Source organism: Nuphar pumila, chromosome 3, assembly GCF_984573655.1.
Source record: "Nuphar pumila chromosome 3, dmNupPumi1.hap1.1, whole genome shotgun sequence".
Classification (NCBI taxonomy): domain Eukaryota; kingdom Viridiplantae; phylum Streptophyta; class Magnoliopsida; order Nymphaeales; family Nymphaeaceae; genus Nuphar; species Nuphar pumila.
The window spans coordinates 91,955,575-91,978,776 of NC_143251.1; the positions used below are offsets into that span (position 1 = coordinate 91,955,575).

Sequence of the window (23,202 nt, forward strand, 5' to 3'; positions counted from 1 at the left end):
ATTCTGCACATGAGGCCCACCATTACAGGACTCACAAACCATACCCGGATCCATTTATTAATGGACCCTTTGAGTCTGATCTGTATTCGAATCGGACCCCCTTAATTCTTTATCACCAAATCCTGTCCCTGTAGAGTTTGGTATGGGTCGGGTCTGGGACAAACCCGACCCATTGACACCCCTTCCTCTGACTGTCCAAACAAAGCTTAAAGATCTCCAGACTAGCAATCATATTAGACAAACTTTTCTATTCATATAATCCATTCAGTTCACGCAAAGAGCCACCAGATATTTACTGAAAACAAAGCATTCCAACCCGTTGTCCATTTATCTTTTGGACATCAACTTCATTTGTTCTCTCTGTTCTTAAGGAAACACATATTCGGCTTCATCATGCCATATGAGACTGAAATGCCAGGACTGCAAGTGGAAGTCAAGGCAAGGTCTCTCTCTCTCTCTCTCTCTCTCTCTCTCTCAGAACTTGAGGTTCTCCTTCAGTTTTCCATTTTCGCTTCGGCCAAGCATGACACGAAAGACCAACCGGTTTAGCACGGCATCTGGAAGTAGGCGTGCTCCGAACCATTGTATGGAGTGGGTCCAGTAGGGTATGCAGACTGACTCATTTCCTATCCAGCGCAGGCACCAGTCTGCATACTCGTCCGCCGAGGGAACGAAGAAGGAAGGGTCCATGTCCGCCAGCTTTGTAGCGACCAAGAAGGGAGCCTAAAACCACAAAGTAACCAAATCAGAATATTGTCATCAGTAGCATGCCTTTTCATTTCTTTTTGTCGAGGAGCCCTCATCGAGAACCAGGCCAGTTAATGGGCCTGCCTCTCAGATAGGCAAACCCCGGGTGGGGACCATGACCACCAGCCCTGCGTGGACACCTTTGAAAGCTATGAACACACCCGTGCACCAGTGGGGTTTGATCTGGTGCATTCATTTCTGCCTTCACAACAACCCCGCTGACGGATCCCCTTTTTGAAATACTTAAAAATCGTATGTGGAACCAATCTTTCTTAGGGTGGCTAGAAATGAGTTTGTTCAGACTCTTAAAATAGGTGAGCAACCTGAACATGAAAAATATGTCAACTTAATCTGGCCTATATAGGAGGGTGGATCAGGTGCAATCACATTTCACACTTTGAGTGTGCTGCTGCACCTGACTACTACAGCCTGTCAGCTGCAGGGCGCAACAGAAGATGGAGGGCAGATATAAGGTGACAAAAGTGTGCAATGTGATGTCACCTGATCTGCTGCCCTTGTATAGGCCAATAAGAAACATATTTTAAATATACTTTTATATTACATAATGCAGTATAAAATAAAAAATCCAAATTTTGGGCTTGGGAGAAATAGATTATAGTTGCTTCCATTTATTACTACGAGATATGAGACTTTTTTTTTTTAAATGTAAATGAGCTAACTCAAGTTTGACTCATTTAGTTTAAACTTGTCTAAGCTTAACCTTGGCTTGACTCTTTAGTTAAACAAACCGAGCTTGAACACCTCAAGTTTGAACCATTCAGCTGGTTTATCTGCCCTAGATGTTGATCAAATTTAATATATATGGATAGACTATCCATTTCACAAAAAAGTTGATGAGTTGGTTGTTCCCACACCAAAGCATGCCCTCAAGAGTCAAGGACGAAGTCCTTCTCTGGACACGACCCGCTTTCATCTATCACATTGAAGTAGGTCAGTATTTACACTTTTTGTGCCTCAATACCGGATGGGTAGGAATGGCAGTGGACCGGGGGGACAACGGGGCTCCGCCCCGCCTCGCCCCGTTTGGACCGGGGATGAAGGGCGCGAAACGGGGATGGAGGTTAAAATCTATCCCCCTGCGGGAATGGAGGTGGGGATGAACATACGCTTTTTCCCGCCCCGCCCCGCCCCGCCCCACCCCACCCCACCCCACCCCCAATCCTTTAAGGGATGACTATAGACTAAGGGGAAACGGAGCCCCGCCTCCGTTTGGACCGGGGATGGAGGACATGAAACAGGGATGGAGGTGGGGGTGGACAAAGCAGGTTATATGTTCCCCCCCCCCGAACAGGGCAGTTAGCTACATCTCATGTTCGGGGGTCCCAAAGAGCACCACGTATGTAAGCATGTGTGTCTCGTATCCCCATGTTTGTCAGCATTAATTAGCGTTGGAGTTTGATGCGATTGCAAAGACTTAAGTACCCTCTCCTCCATTGGTGCCAAAAAAAAATGACGATTCTTGAAAATAAGTGGTTGTAAAGACTTAAGTGCCCCGAAGATGATTATTTAAGACCTAGTCTCTGCACTGCAGGATTATCTGAGAAAGAAATCTCCCCTGGAGGAGGCCATGAACATCAACCCTCTCACTCTCTCTCTCCCTTCTATTTCTGCTTCTATGCATATCCAACAGAAGATCTTACATTGTTCCATCAAGCACCGGCTGACTTGCACATTGACTGTTAAAGAGCCTGATTCAGAGTTTTTACCCTTACAGGATGAGGGTTTGGGGGTCCATCCCAGCGTAGGTAGCATCATTCAACTAAATGAGTTGTAGATCCTAATTCAGAGTTTTTACCCTTATAGGAGAGGGGTCTGGGGGCTCCTCCCAACGTGGGTATCATCATTCAACTTGAAGAGTTGTGGAGTCTGATTCAAAGTTTTTACCCTTACAGAAAAGGGGGGTCTGAGGACTCCTCCCAGCGTGGGTAGCATCATTCAACTTGAAGAGTTGTGGAGTCTGATTCAGAGTTTTTACCCTTACAGAAGGGGGGTCTGAGGGCTCCTCTTAGCGTGGGTATCATCATTCAACTTGATGAGTTGTGGAATCTGATTCACAGTTTTTACCCTTATAAAAGGAAGGTTTGGGGGCTCCTCCCAATGTGGATAGCATCGTTCAACTTGATTTGTTGTGGAGCCTGATTCAGAGTTTTTGCCTTTACAGAAGAAGGGTTTGGGGGCTCCTCCCGATAGTCATCCGACGAAACAAACCTGAGCCATCAAAAATGTCTGTTTGAACTTTTCATCGTCATCTTCTTCTTCTTCCTTCTCCGTAAAACACTGTAAAACCCTCTCTCTCTCTAGAGAAGAAATCAAGGGAGGCAAAGAGTTCCCCCTGAAGAAGGCCATGAACATCAACCATCTCACTCTCTCTCCCTTCTCTCTCTACTTTTGTCCACATCCAACAAACGATCATACATTTCTCCATCAAACACCGATTGACCTGCACACGGACTGTAGCATCGTTCAACTTGATGAGTTGTGAAGCCTGATTTAGAGTTTTTGCCCTTACAGGAGGGGGGTTTGGGGGCTCCTCCCAGCGTGGGTAGTATCATTCAACTTGAAAAGTTGTGGAGTCTGATTCAAAGTTTTTACTCATTCATGTTTTAAGGCATTAGATCTCATGTTTGAACATCCACGCATGTGCAGTTTGCTTTCATCATGTTCAGTTGCTTTCTAGATTATACTTTGAATTCTGGTGTATTTTAGATCTATCGATTTGTATGTAACCAGAGCTCATTTTAATCTGAATTTTTTACTGCAACTTCATGCATATGTCTTCATGCTCTCCACCAAAAATCAGATCATTTTGAGTTTGTTTGACCCACTTTAAAAATCAAGATTCAGAACCTATTATTTTGCACCGTCAGGATTTTAGCAAAATCAGGACAAACTTGCGGGAGTGATTTCTCCCTAACCAGAGATGATCTTTCTGATCCGTAAAAAAGGTTGTTTTTAAATTGAATCTAGTTTGTTCATACCAAATTTCAGCAATTTCTATGGTGTTTTCATACCAGTTTTAGGTCAAAAACATAACCCTGTCACCCTGTGTCATTTTAACGGCTCAGATTTTGATCCATTTTGTTTGAATTTTATTTCCCTAATGGGAGATCATTTTTCAATTCTGTAAAACGGGTTCTCTTTGTTTATGTGTCTAGTTCATCCCTGTAAATTTTCAGAATTTTTTATGGTCAATTACTATTTTATTTTGATTAAATACTAGAACCTTGTATCCAGATTTTATAAATATTCTCATTTTGGCCCCCATATCATGACTGTTGTAGCACTTCTTCAACAAATCGTTATTTGATTGGCAATATTCTTTAGCAAATCGTTGTTATGATTTTTTTGGGTCTCTAATGAGTCCCTACTATGATTTGTAGTATTTTTGGGTCTCCAACGAGCCTCACAATGATTTATAGTGTTTTTGCGTCTCTAACGAGACCTACAATGATTTATAGTGTTGCTGGACCTCGCTATAGCGATTTGTAGTGTTTCTCGCTAAACACTACAGCGATTTGTGATACAAATCGCTATCCGAATCAGGACCAACTTGTCAAGGCCATATCTCCCTAACCAGAATCAAATTTCAAATCCGTAAAAAGTGGTGTCTTTGTTATAAAGTCTAGTTTATTCTTGTAATTTTTCAGTTATTTCTATGGTGATTGGATACCCCATTTGGATCTAAAACTAGACCCCTATTAGTCTGGCTTATTTGAGTGACATAGGTTTTTATTTCATTTTATAAAAGTCATATCTCCCTAACGGAAGATCATTTTCCAAATCCGTAAATAGGGTTTTTTTCCTCTATGTGTCTAGTTTATATCTGGAAAGTTTTATAACTTTCTATGTTCATTTGATATTTCAAACCTGTTAAAAACCGAGACATATCTCCAACAAGTTATAATTAACTTTCATCCACTCAGTTAAAAGGGAATAATAACATGTCTCGGTTTTTAACAGGTTTAAAATATCAAATGAGCATAGAAAGTTATAAAACTTTTCAGATATAAACTAGACACATAGAGAAAGAAAACCCTTTTTACAGATTTGGAAAATGATCTTCCGTTGGGGAGATATGACTCTTACAAAATGAACTAAAAACCTATGTCACTCAAATAAGGTAGACTGATAGGGGTCTAGTTTTAGATCTAAATGAGGTATCAAATGACCATAAAAATCGCTGAACATTTACAGGAATAAACTAGACTTCATAACAAAGACACCACTTTTTACGGATTTGAAATCCGATCTCTGGTTAGGGAGATATGACCCTCACAAGTTGGTCCTGATTCAGATAGTGATTTGTATCACAAATCATTGTAGTGTTTAGCGAGAAACACTATAAATCGCTATAGCGAGATCCAGCAACACTATAAATCGCTGTGGGTCTCGTTAGAGACCCGAAAATACTATAAATCATAGTTAAAAGACCGAAAAACACTACAAATCGTTGTGGGGCTCGTTGGAGACCCCAAAGCACTATAAATTATAGTTAAAAGACCGGACAACACTATAAATCATTGTGAGGCTCGTTGGAGACCCAAAAATACTACAAATCATAGTAGGGACTCATTAGAGACCCAAAAAAATCATAACAACGATTTGCTGAAGAATATTGCCAATCAAATAACGATTTGTTGAAGAAGTGCTACAACAGTCATGATATGGGGGCCAAAATCAGAACATTTATAAAATCTGGATACAAGGTTCTGGTATTTAATCAAAATAAAATAGTAATTGACCATGAAAATTTTTGGAAATTTACAGGAATAAACTAGACACATAAACGAAGAGAACCCATTTTACATAATTGAAAAATGATCTTCCATTAGGAAAATAAAATTCAAACAAAATAGATCAAAATCTGAGCCATTAAAATGACATAGGGTGACAGGGTTATGGTTTTTGACAAAAAACTGGTATGAAAACACCATAGAAATTGCTGAAATTTGGTATGAACAAACTAGATTTAATTTAGAAAACAACCCTATTTACGGATCAGAAAGATCATCTCTGGTTAGCGAGTGATTTCTCTCGCAAGTTTGTCCTGATTCTGCTAAAATCCTGACGGTGCAAAATAACAGGTTCTAAATCTCGATTTTTAAAGTGGGCCAAAAAACTCAGAATGATCTGATTTTTGGTGGAGAGCATGAAGACATATGCATGAAGTTGCAGTAAAACATTCAGATTAAAATGCGCTCTGGTTACATACAAATCGATAGATCTAAAATGCACCAGAATTCAAAGTATAATCTAGAAAGCAACTAAACATGATGAAAGCAAACTGCACATGCGTGGATGTTCAAACATGAGATCTAATGCGTTAAAATATGAATGGGTAAAAACTTTGAATCAGACTCCACAACTCTTCAAGTTGAATGATGCTACCCACGCTGGGAGGAGCCCCCAAACCCCCCTCCTGTAAGGGCAAAAACTCTAAATCAGGCTCCACAACTCATCAAGTTGAACGATGCTACAGTCAGTGTGCAGGTCAGTCGGTGTTTGATGGAGAAATGTTGGATCGTTTGTTGGATGTGCACAAAAGTAGAGAGAGAAGAGAGAGAGTGAGTGAGATGAGGTTTTACCCCTCTCCTGTAAGGGTAAAAACTCTGAATCAGGATCTACAACTCATTTAGTTGAATGATGCTACCCACGTTGGGAGGAGCCCCCAAACCCTCCTTCTCTAAGGGTAAAAACTCTGAATCAGGCTCCACAATAGTCAATGTGCAGGTCAGTCGGTGCTTGATGGAGCAATGTAGGATCTTCTGCTGGATGTGCACAGAAGCAGAAAAAGAAGGAGAGAGAGAGTGAGAAGGTTGATGTTCATGGCCTCCTCCAGGGGAGATTTCTTTCTCGGATAATCCTGCAGTGCAAAGACTGGGTCTTAAATAATCATCTTTGGGGCACTTAAGTCTTTTTAAGAATCCTCCCTTGATTTCTTCTCTAGAGAGAGAGAGAGGGTTTTACAGTGTTTTACGGAGAAAGAAGAAGAAGACTTTGAAGAGTCATCATCCTCGACTTTCTGGATGGAGGACATGTTTGTCCTTTTTTTGAACTGTTTGTTTTTTCTTTTTTGAATGAACAGTATTTTTGTTATTTTCTCAAACCATAACTTTATGAGAAGAATAGCAAGAAAAGGTAATTAAGTCTTTGCAACAACACCAGAGTCTGATGCAAAGTTATGTCAACATACACGGGAATACGAGCCTCATGTGCTTGTATACGTGGTGCTCATTCAAAGCCCCGAACACAGACGAGTAGGATTCAGTGAATCATCGGGGGGGAACATACACCACCCTCTCGGGGGTGGAGGTTAAAATCCATCCCCGTGCAGGGATGGAGGAGGGGATGAAGGTTCGGATTTTGAAAGGGGCCGGGGGTGGAGACCTTGTCTCTGGCCCCGCCCCAGTCCACTGCCATCCTTACGGATGGGTGCAAAAAAGTAAAGTAATCAATGCCACATGGATACATACGCCCGGTCACCCAGCTGGCAATGGGCCTGGGAAGAAGGTGCTGACCCACTTCTTCCCAGATTTGACTCCCATTGGTTGTGCGGTTGCCTTTAATTGGTGGGCTTCATATGAGCTTGGGCGTCAGTGACCCCATCCGGGGTTTACCTAGCAGAGAGGCGAGCCCATTAAAAGGACCCAATTGTCGATGAGGGTTCCTTGTCATTCGAAAAAAAATGTCACAGGGATTCGGATACAGACTTTGAACACGTATGATTTTTATTGAAAGTATGACAGAAGGCACAAATTTTTAAAAATTCAATATATAAAACATATTTTGATGTATCTTTGTAATGTACAATAAAATTACAGATCAAATAAAATCTATGCGGCTTTGGATTACTGTTACGCATGTCATGCCACTTTAGATTGTATATCAGCCTACAGTAAAAAGTCATACACAAAGGTAAGTTTGGTCGTGTTTTTGAAAAGTAAAAATACTGTTCGAAAGAGATTCACTTTTAAATCTCATGAGATCTCACGATTTTAAATCTCACTTTTGAGGTTAGGATAAATACTTTGAATACATGAATGATTTTTATTGAAAGTATGACAGAAGACAAACAAAATTTAAAAATTCAATATATAAAACATATTTTGATGTATCTTTGTATGTATAATAAAATTACAGATCATTTAAAGTCTATGCGGTTTTGGATAACTGTTATGGCATGTCATGTTACTTTAAATTGTATATCAGCCTACAGTAAAAAGCCATACACAAAGGTAAGTTTGGTTGTTTTTGAAAAGTGAAAATACTCTTCAGATTCACTTCCAGAATCTCATGAGACCTCATGATTCTAAATCTCTCACTTTTGGGGTTCCCATACAGACTTTGAACACATTCATGATTTTTATTGAAAGTATGACAAAAGGCAATATAAAACATATTTTGATGTATCTTTGTAACTGTTATGGCAAATCATGTTACTTTAAATTGTATATCAGCCTACAGTAAAAAGCCATACAAAGTGTTAATCCTTTGCTGAAAGGCCGAAGCTGGGTGTACTTATTGGTGGGAAAGAGGGACCTAGGTTTTACTACAGTTAAAAGTGTGCAGCCTTGTTTTTTTCTATACAGTCAACTTCAAATGTTATTACTTCAAGCATTGAAACTTTTGTTTTTTTTTGTAAGTGAGCTAACTCAAGTTTGGCTAGTATAAATTTGTCAATATGTAAGTGAGCCAACTCAAATTTGGCTAGTATAAATTTGTCATAAGCTTGACCTGGGCTCAACTCGTTACAAAAACAAACCAAGCTTGAACACCTCAAGTTTGATCCATTGGGCTAGTTTATCAGCCCTAGATGCTGATCAAATTTAACATATATGGATAGGTGATCCATTTATGCCACGAAAAGTTGTCGAGTTGGTGGCTCCCACACCAAAACATGTCCATGACCCACTTTCATCTATCACATTGAAGTATGTCAGTATTTAAACTTTTCTTGCCTTAATACTGGATGGGTCCAAAAAGGGAAATGGTCAACATCACATGGATACACAGGTCCGAGTCACCCAGCTGGCAGCGGGACTGGCAAAAGGTGCTGACCCTTCATCCTAGGTTCGACGTTGTGTGGGTGCTTTTAAGTGGTGGGCTCTATAAGGGCTTGGGTGTCAGTAACCCCATATGGGGTTTAGCTTTTAGAGAGGTGGGCCCATTAACTGGACCTGGTTCTCGGCGAGGGTTCCTTGTCATAAAAAAAAAATGTCACATGGATATGGATACCGGCATAGACGGGTACGGACTTTGAACATGGATGCATGACTTTTATTGAAAGTTTGTTAGAGGACATAGATTTTTAAAAGTTTAATATATAAAATATATTTTGATACATATTAAAATGATAATTTAAAATTTGTTCAGTGTAGGGTAAGTGTTATGGCATCTCATGTTACTTTAAATTGTATATCAGCCTAGAGTGAACAGCCATACAAAAGGATCCTTTGCTGCAAGGCCATTGCTGGGTGTACTTATGGGTGGGCAAGAGGGACCTAGGGTTTTACTACAATGAAAATCCATACACAATGTGTGATTCTTTTTTCCCTTTTTCTATAGTCAGTCAAGTTCAAATCTTATTACTTGAAGCTTTGAAACTTTTTATTTTTATTTTTTATAAACAAGATAATTCATGTTTGGTTCATTTAGTCTAAACTTGTAATGAGCTTGAACACCTTGGCTTGACTAATCACAAAAACAAATTGAGCTTAAACACCTCAAGCTTGATCCATTCAGCTGGTTTATATCAAATTTAATATATATATATATATATATATATATATATATATATATATATATATATATATATATATATAAGGGATTCATTTCTGTCACAAAAAGTTTGTGGGTTGGTTGGGCCCACACCAAAACATGCCATGGACTAAGTCCTCTAGACATGTCCCACTTTCATCTGTCACATTGAGGTAGGTCACTTTTAGTGCCTTAATACTGGATGGGTGCAAATCAAAATGGTTAATGCCACATGGATACACATGCCCAGGTGGCCCGGTTCGATTCCCACCAGTTGTGCTGGTGCTTTTAAGTGAGCTCTATTAGGTTTGGATGTCAGTGACCCCATATGGGGTTTAGTGAATCCATTAAGTGGACCTAGTTCCCGCCCAGGTTTCCTTGTCATCCAAGAAAAAACAAGTTACATGGATATGGATACAAGCACAGGCGCAAGCCAACTTTGATCACGGATGCATGACTTTTTATTGAAAGTAGGACAGAGGACACAGATTTTTAAAAATTTAATATATAAAACATATTTTGATATATATGTTTGTATATGTAATAAAATTATGGAAATGATCATCAGTATTGGATAACTGTGATGGCATGTCATGGTACTTTAAATTGTATATCAGCCTACAGTAAAAAGCCACATAGAAAGTGTGCGGGGGTTGGGATCAGGTGATATCGAAAATCACCACCGGTGATTATTTTCAGTATCCACCATACACATGTACGGAGGCATGTCCGTGTCATCAAAAATCCCTGGCGGTACGAAATTGCCCATGAGGAAGCCATGTCGGTAGTACGAAAATGTTCTTGAGAAAGGACTCCCCATGTGGTTCTCCTTACCACCATGAGGGTAAGGGTGGATATTGGAAATATCACCACTGGTGGTGATTTTCAATATCACACAATCTCAACCCAAAACTGGGTGTAGTTCTTGGTAGGCAAGAGAGACTTGGGGTTTTACTCTACACAAAGTGCATACCTTTTGTTTTTTTCTATAGTCAAGTTCAAATCTTATTTCACGTTTCCTATTTTTTTTTTGGCACATTTTTGTCTAAAATTGTCATAAGCTTCACGGCTCTTGAATGAAGTCCTTTTCTAGAAATAACCCACTTTCATCTCCCATGTGGTATGCGAGTCCTGTGCCAAGCTGAAAGCCCAAGTTCGAATCCCTGTGACACATGGGGCTTAAGACATGGGGTCTGCCTAACTTATCCCCTGCTTGCCTTTAAAAAAAAAAAGCCATTGAAGTAGGTCATAAATTTGCAGTTTTCGTGCCTTTATGGGTGCAAAAAGCAAAATGGTTAATGTCACATAGATATGCATGCCTGCGTCACCCGGCTGGCAGTGGGCCTGAGGAGAAGGTGCTGGCCCTTTTGTCCCAGTGTTTTTTTATCTGATGAGCTCTGTAAAGGCTTGAGTGTCAGACTGTCAGTGACCCCATTTTGGGGTTTGCCTATAGTCTAGCCATCAAGTATAACCACTTCTCGGCGAGGGTTCTTTGTCATAAAAAAAAAAATTCACATGGACACGGACTGACGGATACAAATTTGAACATGGATGCATGATTTTTATTGAAAGTATGACAAATGACAGTTTTTTAAAATTTTAATATATAAAACGTATTTTGAAATGTATTTATATGTATAATAAAATCCAAAAATGATCATTTAAAATTTACGCAGTGTTGGATAAGTGTTATGGCTGTCATATTACTTTAAATTGTATATCAATCAGCCTACCAACTTGTCTGGTAGGAGCAGCTAGTGCATAGTGCACGTTATCTTGTGTTGGGTCGTTGTAGGTTCAAAACCCAATGGTATAGTTGTATGTAACCCCAGCTTGCCTTTAAAAAAAAAAATTGTATATAAGCCTACAGTGAAACACAAAAAGTGTGCATCCTTTGCTAAGAGGCCAAAAGTGAGTATACTTTTTGGTGGACAAGAGGAACCTGGGGTTTACTCCAATGAACTTGGTGTTTGGGCTGATTTTTTCTCTGGTTATTAAAAAAAAAGCCACGCCATGGTATGTCTCAGGAAAAATTGAAGGTGATCAATTATTATTATTATTTTTTGATAAGCAAGCTGGGGTTAGGCAGACCCCTACCAGATATCATTTAAGCCCCACGTGTCAGAGGAATTCAAACTTGGGCCTTCAGCTTGGCAAAGGACCCGGCTTACCACATGAGATACCACCTCGGGTGGTAGATGATCAATTATTGGTTTTATATTGTTCATCATAAAAAACAAAATACATACGAATGGGGCGCCACTTGTTTGGTAACAGCTGTTAGTGTACGTCACCATGGTTGGGACGTTGCAAGTTCAAAGCCCAATGGTATGTTGTATAACTGGTGGGGGTCAGCCTAACCCAAGCTTGCCTATAAAAACAAAAAAACAAAATACACATCCAAAACTATGATAGTTTCAACTTACCTGACACTGTACATCAATGCCAAACTGTTTGTATTCGACGTGGAGGCTTCTCGAGAAATGATCGATGTATCTGAAAGAAAAATTAAACATTCTAAGTATATACCAGGGTTACCAGAAACTCCGCTTACATGTGGGAAAATCGTTTCCTAGTAAACTGTTTCTCAAACCAGAAGCCTAGAGTTTCCAAAACTTGTGGGAAACTTTAAAAATGCATGGAAAACCCGTATCCCATCGATTGATAAACCCGTTTTCAAAACTTCATAGCTGGACCCTCTAGGGCTGTTCCCTAGTTTGTGCGGGAATGTCGCCAAGACTTCATGAGTGACCTGCGTCTGACATGCAGAGTTCAAATATTTTTTGGAAGAAAGGGCACGGCCTTTTTAAGTTTTTAATCAATAAAAACTATTTTTTTTCAATATAAAAGCTACATTTTTATAAAGTGTTAACAATATTAAAATAGTAATTTATGTTTTAGGGTCTTGCAATGTTATTAAAATCAGTTCACTAGACCAAACGGTTTCTTAAAAAGAACCTAAGAATCAAATCAAATAGAATCGTTTGTGAATCTACAACTTTGTACCATTAAACAATAAAAAATGTTAAACAATTCTTTTGTCACCCCTTAAAAATATGAAATAAGGCCTTGTTTAGAAACTGCCAGTGGGTGGTAGCTATGGATACAGTTACTAAATCCACAAAATTTGTGGTTTTAACAAATCCACATGGTTGTTTGAGATAGTGGAACTATTAATTATTCTCAATAATGAATTATCACAATCCGTTAGGTATTCTAGATAACTCAATAATGAGTTATCGAAAATCCTCACCATTATCACATGTCATTTGATAACCACCTACCTACATACGTGGTAGTGGTTAACGGATTGTGTTATCCGTTATCTACCGATAACGATAACAATTTTCTTTTTCGCGTAATTGTACATAAGATGTATCTTGTAACCTGTATAAAATATACTTGAAGTGTGAGACAATATAGATCAATAAAAAGTAACTCGTGTGGGGCCATCAAGGTCATTCAAGACCTCCAACAACAAAAAAAGGCTCATTCAATTTCTGATGGGCCTTAATGACAGTTTTAGTGCCATCCATAGTTAGTTGCTCCTCATGACACCTTTACTAAGTATATCCAAGGCATATTCATTGATTATCCAAGAAGAACGACAATGCGACCTTCGCCTCATGCCATCTCATGAACCAGCTGCCACGACAATCATCGAGGCAATATGCATGTCAAGGCCGACACATCAAAGATAGGACAAACGCATCTAAGACCAAAATGTGAACATTGTGGGTGTCGACTTAGACACATCAAGCCAAAGTGCTGTTATATTCATGGTTTTCCTAACCGACCAAGGGGTTCTCCTAATGCTCGATTCACCAGCCAGGCTAATGCATGTGCTTTCACTACCGAATCCAAAAAACCAACTTTCAGTTCTCCTCTTCCTAAACTTACCCAAGAATAATATGATAAGATTATGGCCATTGTCAACCTAGGTAACCCAAATAGTTTACCTATGGACAACCCTGTAGGTAATATACCCAAATCATCATTTTGTCTATTTGCATCTCAGGGATGGATTATAGATTCAGGGGCTACAAACCATATCACAAATTTCATATCCAACCTTTCCTCTCTAGTGTCAATTTTCTTCTCACCCATCAGTCTCCCTGATGAGACATCTACCCCTATCACTCATTTTGGTAGTGTCATATTGACTTCCACCATCACTTTACACAATGTTCTATATGTTCCTCATTTCAAATTCAATCTTATTTCTGTTAGTAAATTAATTCATGATTTGAAATGTGACATTGTGTTTAAAGAACATCATTGAGTTTTTCAGGACCCGTACTCAAAGATGACAATTGGAATGGATAGGCTGCAAGAAAACCTTAACATTCTTGAGGGTGGTAGTAACCACGCCTTGACTGCTTCACCTCCTTCTATTTGGTACTTTTGACTTAGACATTTATCTAATTTTTGTTTTCAAGTTATTATTAATTCTAATAAAGTTAATGATACGATTTCTCATGAATATTGTCTCATTTGTCATAAATCTAAACAAATCAGGCTATCATTTTCTCATGGGACCATATCCTCTTCCAAACCTTTCGAGTTATTGCATTGCGACATATATGATGCATATCAAACTCCCTCTATGTCAGGGGCTCATTTTTTCTTGACCATAGTAGATGACTACAACTGATGCACATGGGTCTATCTCATGAGGTATAAGTCTGAGATATTCAATATTATCAAAGAATTTATCTCGTTAATTCACAATCAATTTTAAGCCAATGTTTTAAGCATTTGATCTGATAATGAAACCAAATTCTTTTCAAATGGCATGCAAACTTTTCTTCAAGAAAATGGAATCAATCATCAGTATAGTTGCATCGCAACACTGCAACAAGACATTGTTTTTTAATGCAAACATTGAGATTTGTTGAATGTCTCCTGGCTCTTCATTTTCAATCCAATTTACCACTCAAGTTTTGGAGGAAAAGTGTTCTCACTACTACATATCTTATTAATCGCTTTCCCTCAAAACCCTTGATGGGTAAAACCTCCTATGAGATGTTATACAATAAAATGCCCAATTATGTTGATTTATGCATATTTGGTTATTTGTGTTATGCTTTCAACATCAACCATACCCACAAATTTGACACATGTGCCAAACAATGCATCTTTGTAGGATATCCATATGGCCAAGTTGGTTATAAAGTTTATGATCTTGAGTCTCAAAAGATTTTTGTTAGTAAAGATATTAAATTTTATAAAAATATTTTTCCTTTTCAAGATCAAGACGCCCTACTCTTGATGCCAATAATGTCATCTCCATACCCATTTTTGAAACCCATGAATCTTATCCACAACCTCACAACGTAGAGCCTTCATGCACCCTCCCAATTTCCCCCACATTGTCCTCTATTTCACACGACCCACTCATTCTGCTTGACACCCACATCACCCCCGAGATGCCTCCCGTTCGCCGATCTGATCATCCTTTCCAACCACCTTCTTACCTCAAGGATTTCAAGTATTACTCTATAGCCCCTGTACTCTAATCGGATGCTTCATGTGACATGCCTCCAAGTACTCATCATCCTCTCCACCATTACTTTGAATATCAACATTTTTCTTCTTTTCATTGAACCTTCTTAGCCGCCATCACTCAAGCTTTCGAGCCAAAGACTTTTTCTTAGGCTATAAAATACCAGCATTAGCGTGATACTATGGCTGCTGAAATCTGAGCACTTGAGGCTAACCACACTTAAATGGTGATGACTTTACCTGAAGGTAAGCATCTTGTCGATTGCAAATAGGTCTATAAAGTTAAATTTCGATCTGATGGTTCTATTGAATGCTATAAAGCTCGCTTGGTTGTTAAATGATACACTCAAATCGAAGGTCTCAATTATAATGAGACATTTGCTCCAATTGCCAAGATGGTCACCCTCCCTTGCCTTCTTGCCATTGCTTCTATTCATCGTTGGCATCTTTTTGTCAAATTAATGTCAACAATGCATTCCTTCATGGTGATCTTGATGAGGAGGTGTACATGCAGCTTCTTATCAGATTCTCTCATGTGGCGCATCTAGTTTACCATCTACATAAGTCCCTTTATGGTCTCAAACAATTCTTGTAGAACTGGTTTGCAAAGCTTTTCTCTTATTTAAAGAAAATTGGTTTCATTCAATCCAAGGCCGACTACTCTTTATTTTCTAAAACTCAGTCTGCTTATTATTTGTTCATCTTGGTGTACGTAGATGACATCATCATAATAGGTGATAATCTTGATCAGATTTGTGCCCTTAAACAAAATTTTCATCAACGATTTTGCCTTAAAGATCTTGGCGTTCTCAAATACTTTCTGGGCATTGAAATGGCTCGCTCCAAACAAGGATTTTTTTCCAATGCAAGTACACATTAGATATCTTGGAAAACATGGGATATCTAGGTTCAAAGCCATGCTCATTTCCAATGGAGCAACATTCCAAGTTCAATGCTACGGATGGTTCCCTTTTGGAAGACTCGAGCCTTTTTCGATGGTTGATTGATCGATTAATTTACGTCACCGTCACGCACCCCGACATCTCATACGGTGTTCACCTTTTAAGTGAATTCTTTAGCCAACCATGCACTCCTCACATGGATGCGACTCTCCGCATCTTGTGCTATCTTAAAGTTACCCTGGGCCAAGGGATTTTAATGAATGCATCCAGTCAGTGTTCTCGACTATTCAGATTCTGATTGCTTCTTGCACATTCACTCGCAGGTCTACCTTCGGATATTTCATAATGCTCGGCTTGAGTACGATTTCCTAGAAATCCAAGAAACAATCCACTATATCTCTCTCTTCTGTAGAGGTTGAGTATTGTTTTATGGCATTAGCCACTTGTGGGCTTATTTGGGTCAAATCTTTATTGAGCAACTTTGAGATTTCTCACCTTCAGCCCATGACTCTATTTTGTGATAATCAAGTTGCCCTCCTTCATATTGTTGCTAACCCTTTCTACCATGAATGCACCAAACACATCGAAGTTAATTGTCACTTTATTCGGGAAAAAATTCAAAATGGGCTGATCAGCACTCAGTTTGTTCCTACCCACTTACACTGCACTGGCATTTTCACCAAAGCTGTGGCCAGTGCACAATTATCTCTTTTGAAGTTCAAGTTGGGCATGCTCGATCCCCATGTTCCAACTTGATGGGGGCATATTAGTTATTCTTGGTAACTCGATAATGAGTTATCGAGCATCCTCAGCATTATCACGTCATTTGATAATCACCTACTACATACGTGGTAGTTAAAGGATTGTGTTATCCGTTATCTAATGATAACTATAACCATTCTCTTTTTCGTAACTGTACATAAGATATCTTGTAACCTGTATAAAATATAATTTAAAGTGTGAGACAATATAGATCAATAAAAAGTAATCGTTCACCACGTCCCTTTTATCAGGAACGGTTCAGATGAAAATGTAACACTTCCACTTGCGTAGCTGTTTGGAATGAAGCTGCTGAAATTAATACTGGGAGTGCATTGGGAAGGTCGTCGGAGTAGGCACTGGTGTGGGAATTCTGGCGTAATCATTGGTGACTACCACCTCATTTAGGTAGGAAGTGAAATGTAAGACGGGAGGTGCCATACCACCCCAGTTCCATCATTTCCTACAACTGCATCCATTGCAAACGACTTTAGCTACCTCCAACGCCTAATTTTCAAACAAGGCCTAAATGAAATCGGCCACTTTTGAATCGTCCGATTCAGACTGATTTTAACGACATTGAGGACCTGTCAGTGCCTCATAGCAAGTCCGAGGGCATTATTTGCCTGTTTTGCTTAAATAAAGACAGAAAAAACCCATCATTAATTTGTTGAAATAATATTCCTTAAATTGTACATAATAACATGGAACATCTTGGTTTTGGCATGATGAGATTAACCAGTGTTGTCGGTATTGGTGCGTATCGGCCGGGGCCAGAAAAGTGATACAATACTGACCTGAATCGGCTATTTTTAATAAATATAAAATAGCTTAAATTTATTTTTTTAATATTATTTTAATGGCTTTAACATGTGTCATGTTCTGATTGACACGTAATCTTTTTTAATTATTTTTTGGCGAATTCAGAACTATTCACCTGAGTCATTGGCCAAACGATACAGGTCTGATCCAGATACTAATCACAACATTGAATCTAAAACGGCTGTCAAATAAGTTGTCAGATATTTGCAACCATGCACCACGTGATATCTTGAAGAGGAACACGGATCCAATACTATGAGCCATTAAATTCCAAGGTCATCTCATCACTTCCTTAGAAAGCAGACTCTCGTGTCTTCTTCTAATGACAGGCTCTCACATGCAACTTGCTAAATTAAGGACAAAAAATAATGAGCTAAAGTTAAAAAACCGTTTTCAAATTAAGTAGTTTTTCAGGGCAGTGTTTTTCGCACTGTATATTTTGTTCACATGACCAGCTAGACAGAACGGTTATTTTCAATTATAAATCCTTTATCTAGCTAGTGAGTTCATAATTCAATTTTGAAGGACGCGATCACTTTGGAAGCTATGTCGCAGGGACAAGTCATTTTAGGTGCATGTCCTTGGTGACACGAGTAGACACGCTCGGACACACGTCGACATGTTATTTTAACAAATTTCAATTTTAATACTTTTTGAATTTTTTCAATAAAAATGAAATTTCATTATTAAAATATCAAAATGCGTTCTTTATTGATTAACAATTTGAAAAATTCTGTCTTTTTGAACTTACGAGTAGAAATCGCGTCCACGAATCTTTGTGACAAAGCTTGAAAGGAAGGGAAGGGAAGGGTTACTTACGCTTTGGTTGCACCGTAGATGGTACCGAGGGGACAAGAAGGCAGAAGGGATCCTGCAGCTGAGCCAACGTTTACAATGGCCCCTCTCCTCTTCTTCAGCATTCCAGGAAGCACAACACGGGTGACCCTGGTTACTGCCTCCAAGTTGACGTTGATGATGCTCTCTATCTGCTCTGCATCAACCTCATGTAAGAACCTAGAGTAACTAATCCCAGCATTGTTGACCAAAATCCCGACATCCAAGTCACTGATCCCTTCGTCAATTCTCTTCATCCCATCATCAATCTCTCTAGAGAAATCAACCACAATGGTCCTCACTTTTACAGATGCGAATTTTCTGCATATTTCGCTCGAAACTGAGCTCAACTTTGACGGATTCCGACCCACTAGGACCAAGTTAAGGCCTTGGCGAGCCAAGCAAAAGGCCATTGCCTTACCTATACCATCAGTAGGGCCGGTCACAAGGGCCCAAGACCCATATTGCTTGAGATCCTTCATTGGCCTGAGAAATGAGGCCCAAACCCAATTTGCGAAAGCTATCAAAGCTTTGCAAAGTTGAAAGAGGCCAAGAGTCGTGGGAAGAATGAGCAAGGTTTGGAAGATCATTATGGTTTCTTGGGAGGAGGATAGGATTCAGGAGGTGTGAATGAGAAGAAAAGAGTGTAGTTTGACTTTGTGGTTGGGGAAGTCCTTATATAATGCATGTGGTTTGTTTTTGTTTTTCTTTTTCTTTTTTGTCCTTATATTTTGCATATTTTCTCTGCGACGACCTTCAAATTGATAGGTTGACATCAAGGAGCATTTATGGGATATTATGGACCTTAGTTATCAAACCAACGCACAGTGACAAGAACGGAGTTTACATCTTTGAGATAAATGATATCACTCTCTCCAATCATTTTTACAATTGAGTAACAGTTTGGATGAGTAACCAGATTTTACTGAAATAACCTGGTCTCATGGCTGTTTGGTGCCACCAAACCAGGTTTAATGCAAAACCTGATTTGGTAAAACTGGGTTAAAACCCTTAAAATGATGGCGGTAGAGGGCGGGGACACAGGGAGATGTCCTAGCAACGCACCGGTACAGGCTAATATGCTAATAACACCTGGTGTTTCTATAGAGGAATTCAGTAAATTATTTAGAATTTGTTTGCACGAAGACTCAGATGAGAAACAACAAATTTTATAATTAATTAAGATTAATGTTATGCTGTTTCCTATTGAAGAAACCATCACCCAGATTCGGGTCTCACTCCAGAGGAAACAGAGCACAAACAACAACACTGCTCTTCTCTTGTGTGAACCTGGTAAGAAACAAACAAGTAGAGCAACTGTATGGGCAAATAACAAAAGCCCTCTATAAAGAGATCAAACCACAACAATCACACACATAACACAACGATTTTTAACATGAAAAAATCCTTCAAAATGAAGAGTAAAAAAAAAAACTACATGACCATAGTCTATCAAACTTATTCACTATTCTCAAAGTAATAAGCACTTACATAACCACAAGTATCTCAAGACTAACTACAAGGAGGAAAGAGAGGATTGGAGAGATCTCACCAAGAATGGTGGCCTAGTAACTCTACAAAAATCTGTTGACAAAGAGAACCAATCACGATCTCCATTGTTCAGATTGAAGCGTCGTGTGTCATAAACAAGCTGGCCAAGTTTCAGCTCAATCGAATTATAGATCGACTTCACAACAATCTCTTGATCAAAAGTCGGTAGCACCTACTCAACCCAGAAATTTTATACAACCTCTTCTCTCTCTCTCTATCTCATTCTTCTCTCTCTTTTTTTCTTGTCATCTTCATACGAAAAGACACTCTATTTTTCAAAACCGCCAGCTGCAAGCATTTAATGCATTTGTAGGTGGAATGATTCAAATGTCATCTCCATGTGGACTTTTCAACCACATGGGCTCAACCCATTAGATGAAGTGGGCCATCCCCCACATCGATGGAAATAACCCAACAAATCTCCTTATTTTTAACTATGTAACTCATTTATATAACACATTTATCAGTATGGCAGAAATAAGAACAAATTAATATTTAGGCTAATCAGGACAACATACAAAATTTTTTTCTGACATAATGCTAACATGGATCAAAAACCAAAATTTCAAGATTGTTTCAATGCCAGCCCACATGGCCGCATCAAACAACTTCATAACAGCCATATCATAGACATGAACAAGGAAAATTGATAACATATAGTACATGCATATTTGGTTTCGATTCAAATAACTTGACCACTATGTAATCAAAATCATACAAAAATTTCAGAACTGAATACTATAGGAAAGTCGATCAAACCAAGAAAATAGAACTTGCCACTCTAGATGTAATATATATCTTTACGAATTATATTTTCTCCTTTTCTTTTTCTTTTCTTTTTTTTCTTTCTTTCCACTAAAAAATATCACATAAACTTAATTTAGACTATATCTCCCCGTTCGAATTGATACAAGAATTCGTACATTCGATTGGTGATGAAAAAAAACCAAAAGTATACGTCGGATGATCTGAATGGAAGGAGATCCTCTCCTTCTTCTTCTTTTTCCTACTTTTTCTTCTTTCCTTTCATTTTCCTCTCTTCTCTTTTTTTTTTTTGGTTTTCTAGAGAGAGGGTGACATCCCTTCTCGAGTTTCTCACCCTTTTGGCTTGGAGAAAGAGTTCTACACTGATAGAACTCTATCTCTAACCTCTTTTCTACTTTTTAATAAATTTATTACTTTATTATTTTTATTTTTTACTTTAGCCTTATTTGGGTTCTGCTAGAATACCTATGTATTAGGTAGCTCGCATATCCAAAAGAAATTTCAGAGTAAATTAAATTTTAATATTTAATTAATTATTTATTTATTAAATAATAAATTTTTAAAAAGTTTCAGAGGGTATCTCACCTCTCTAGGAGTATTTTTAACTTGAAAATCCACTCAATTAAACCTTTATATTGAATTTAAAACTTTAAATAGGTTGGAGTTGAATTTTGGATCTAGATCTGGATTCAAGAACCAAATCCATATCGAATATCCATATGGATCTCAAACTGGACCAGGACCTAAATAATATGGGTCTTGGACTAGGTTCAAATCCATATTAACTTGGGTCAAAAAGATCAGATCCGGTCCAATCCAGAATCAGTCTCATCGAAGCGAGTTATTTTTCAAAAAATGCGATTTTTGGGCCAACCGTAGCTCAAATTCAGAAAAACAAAATATCAATGTTTTTAAAATTTTGAGATGCATCTAATGATATATTACTTGAATTTTTCTTGAATTTAACCTGAATTTTGATCAAATTTTGCTCGATTTTAAAGGTTAAAAATAAAAAGTTTTAACACATCTTAATTGGCTCATTTAGGTCTTGTCAATGAGGCCTAGGCCAAACCTAAACTCAACTGACACCACCTGAAATTGAGGATTTATCGATTTTACTATGACACAGCTTAATTTTATGAAGTCTCAGAATTTAATATTATAGAAAAACACACGATATTACATCCCTTTCCCCTTAAAAGAATTTTATCTACGAAATTAGAATGTACCGAATAAATGTGGGTAGTGGTCACACATATCGGCCTCAGGCTCCCATGTGCACTCGTCTAGTTCATGATGTTGCCAATGCACCTTCACAAATGGGATCATTCTACTATGTAGTGTCCTCTTTTGGTGATCCATAATTTGCACCGGTCTCTCCTCTATCGTCAAGTCAGGTTGTACCTCGATCGCCTCATAGTGGATAACATGTGAGGGGTCAGGTACATACTTCCTCAACATCGAGACGTAAAAAGACATTATGAATTTAAAAAAATTGAGGAAGCACCACCCGGTACCTTAACTTGCCAACGCACTCGAGGATCTCGAAAGATCTAACATACCGAGAACTCAACTTTTCCTTCTTCCCAAACTAGAACACACTATTCGTAGGTGAGATCCTAACAAATACGTGTTCGCCCACGTCAAAACTGAGCTCTCTGCGTCGCTGATTGGCATAGCCCTTCTGTTTGCTCTATGCTGCGACCATTATCTGTCGAATCAACTGCACCTCTAGAGACTTCATTGTTCTCACTCCAACCTCATCCCAGCACACTGGAGATCTGCATGGTCTGTCATACAGAGCTTTGAACAAGACCATACCAATACTAGCATGATAACTATTGTTGTATGAGAACTTTGCAAGCTTCACATGCCTATCCCACTCCCCTGCCCAGTCCAACGCACGCGCTCTAACCATATCCTTAAGTATTTGTATCATGTGCCCTGTCTACTCATCAATATGTGGGTGAAAAGCCATGCTGAACTTCAACGTGGTACCAAGGGCCTTCTGCAACTGGTGCCTGAAATGAGACATGAAACGAGGGTCTCGATCTGACACGATTGAACGTGATACCCCATGAAGTCAAACAATTTCATCCACATAAAGATCTGTTAGACTCCCCAAGCTCTGATTGATCTTGATCAGCAGAAAATGGGCACTCTTCGTCAACCTATCCACTATTACCCAGATGGCATCATGCTGATGACAGGTCCTCGACAACCCCATGATGAAGTCTATCGAGATGTCATCCTACTTTCACTCTAGAATGTCTAGTGGCTGAAGTAGTCTACCATATCTCTGATGGTCGATCTTCACCTGCTAGCAGGTGAGACACGTAGAAATGAACTCTGCGATATCCCGCTTTATCTCATTCAACCAATAAGTCCATTAAAGATCCTTGAACATCTTGGTAGAACCAAGGTAAACGAAATACTCGACCTGTGGGCCTCACTCATCAACTCCTTCCGCAGTGCCTTCAAAACCCACCATCTATCTCGAAACATGATGGTCCCATCCTCCTCAAGACAAAACTGCGCA

At 38.9% G+C, this 23,202-nt stretch overlaps 1 pseudogene across 1 annotated transcript; it reads right to left on the reverse strand.

Annotated features, from left to right (window-relative positions):
* Positions 1-474: 474 nt before the first annotated feature.
* LOC149843130 (very-long-chain 3-oxoacyl-CoA reductase 1 pseudogene) lies at positions 475-18,937 on the reverse strand (annotated as a pseudogene). The gene is made up of 3 exons (XR_016430984.1): positions 18,333-18,937; positions 11,952-12,021; positions 475-723 (listed from the first exon to the last, which is right to left on the reverse strand). The product of XR_016430984.1 is annotated as a very-long-chain 3-oxoacyl-CoA reductase 1 pseudogene (transcript).
* Positions 18,938-23,202: the final 4,265 nt, after the last annotated feature.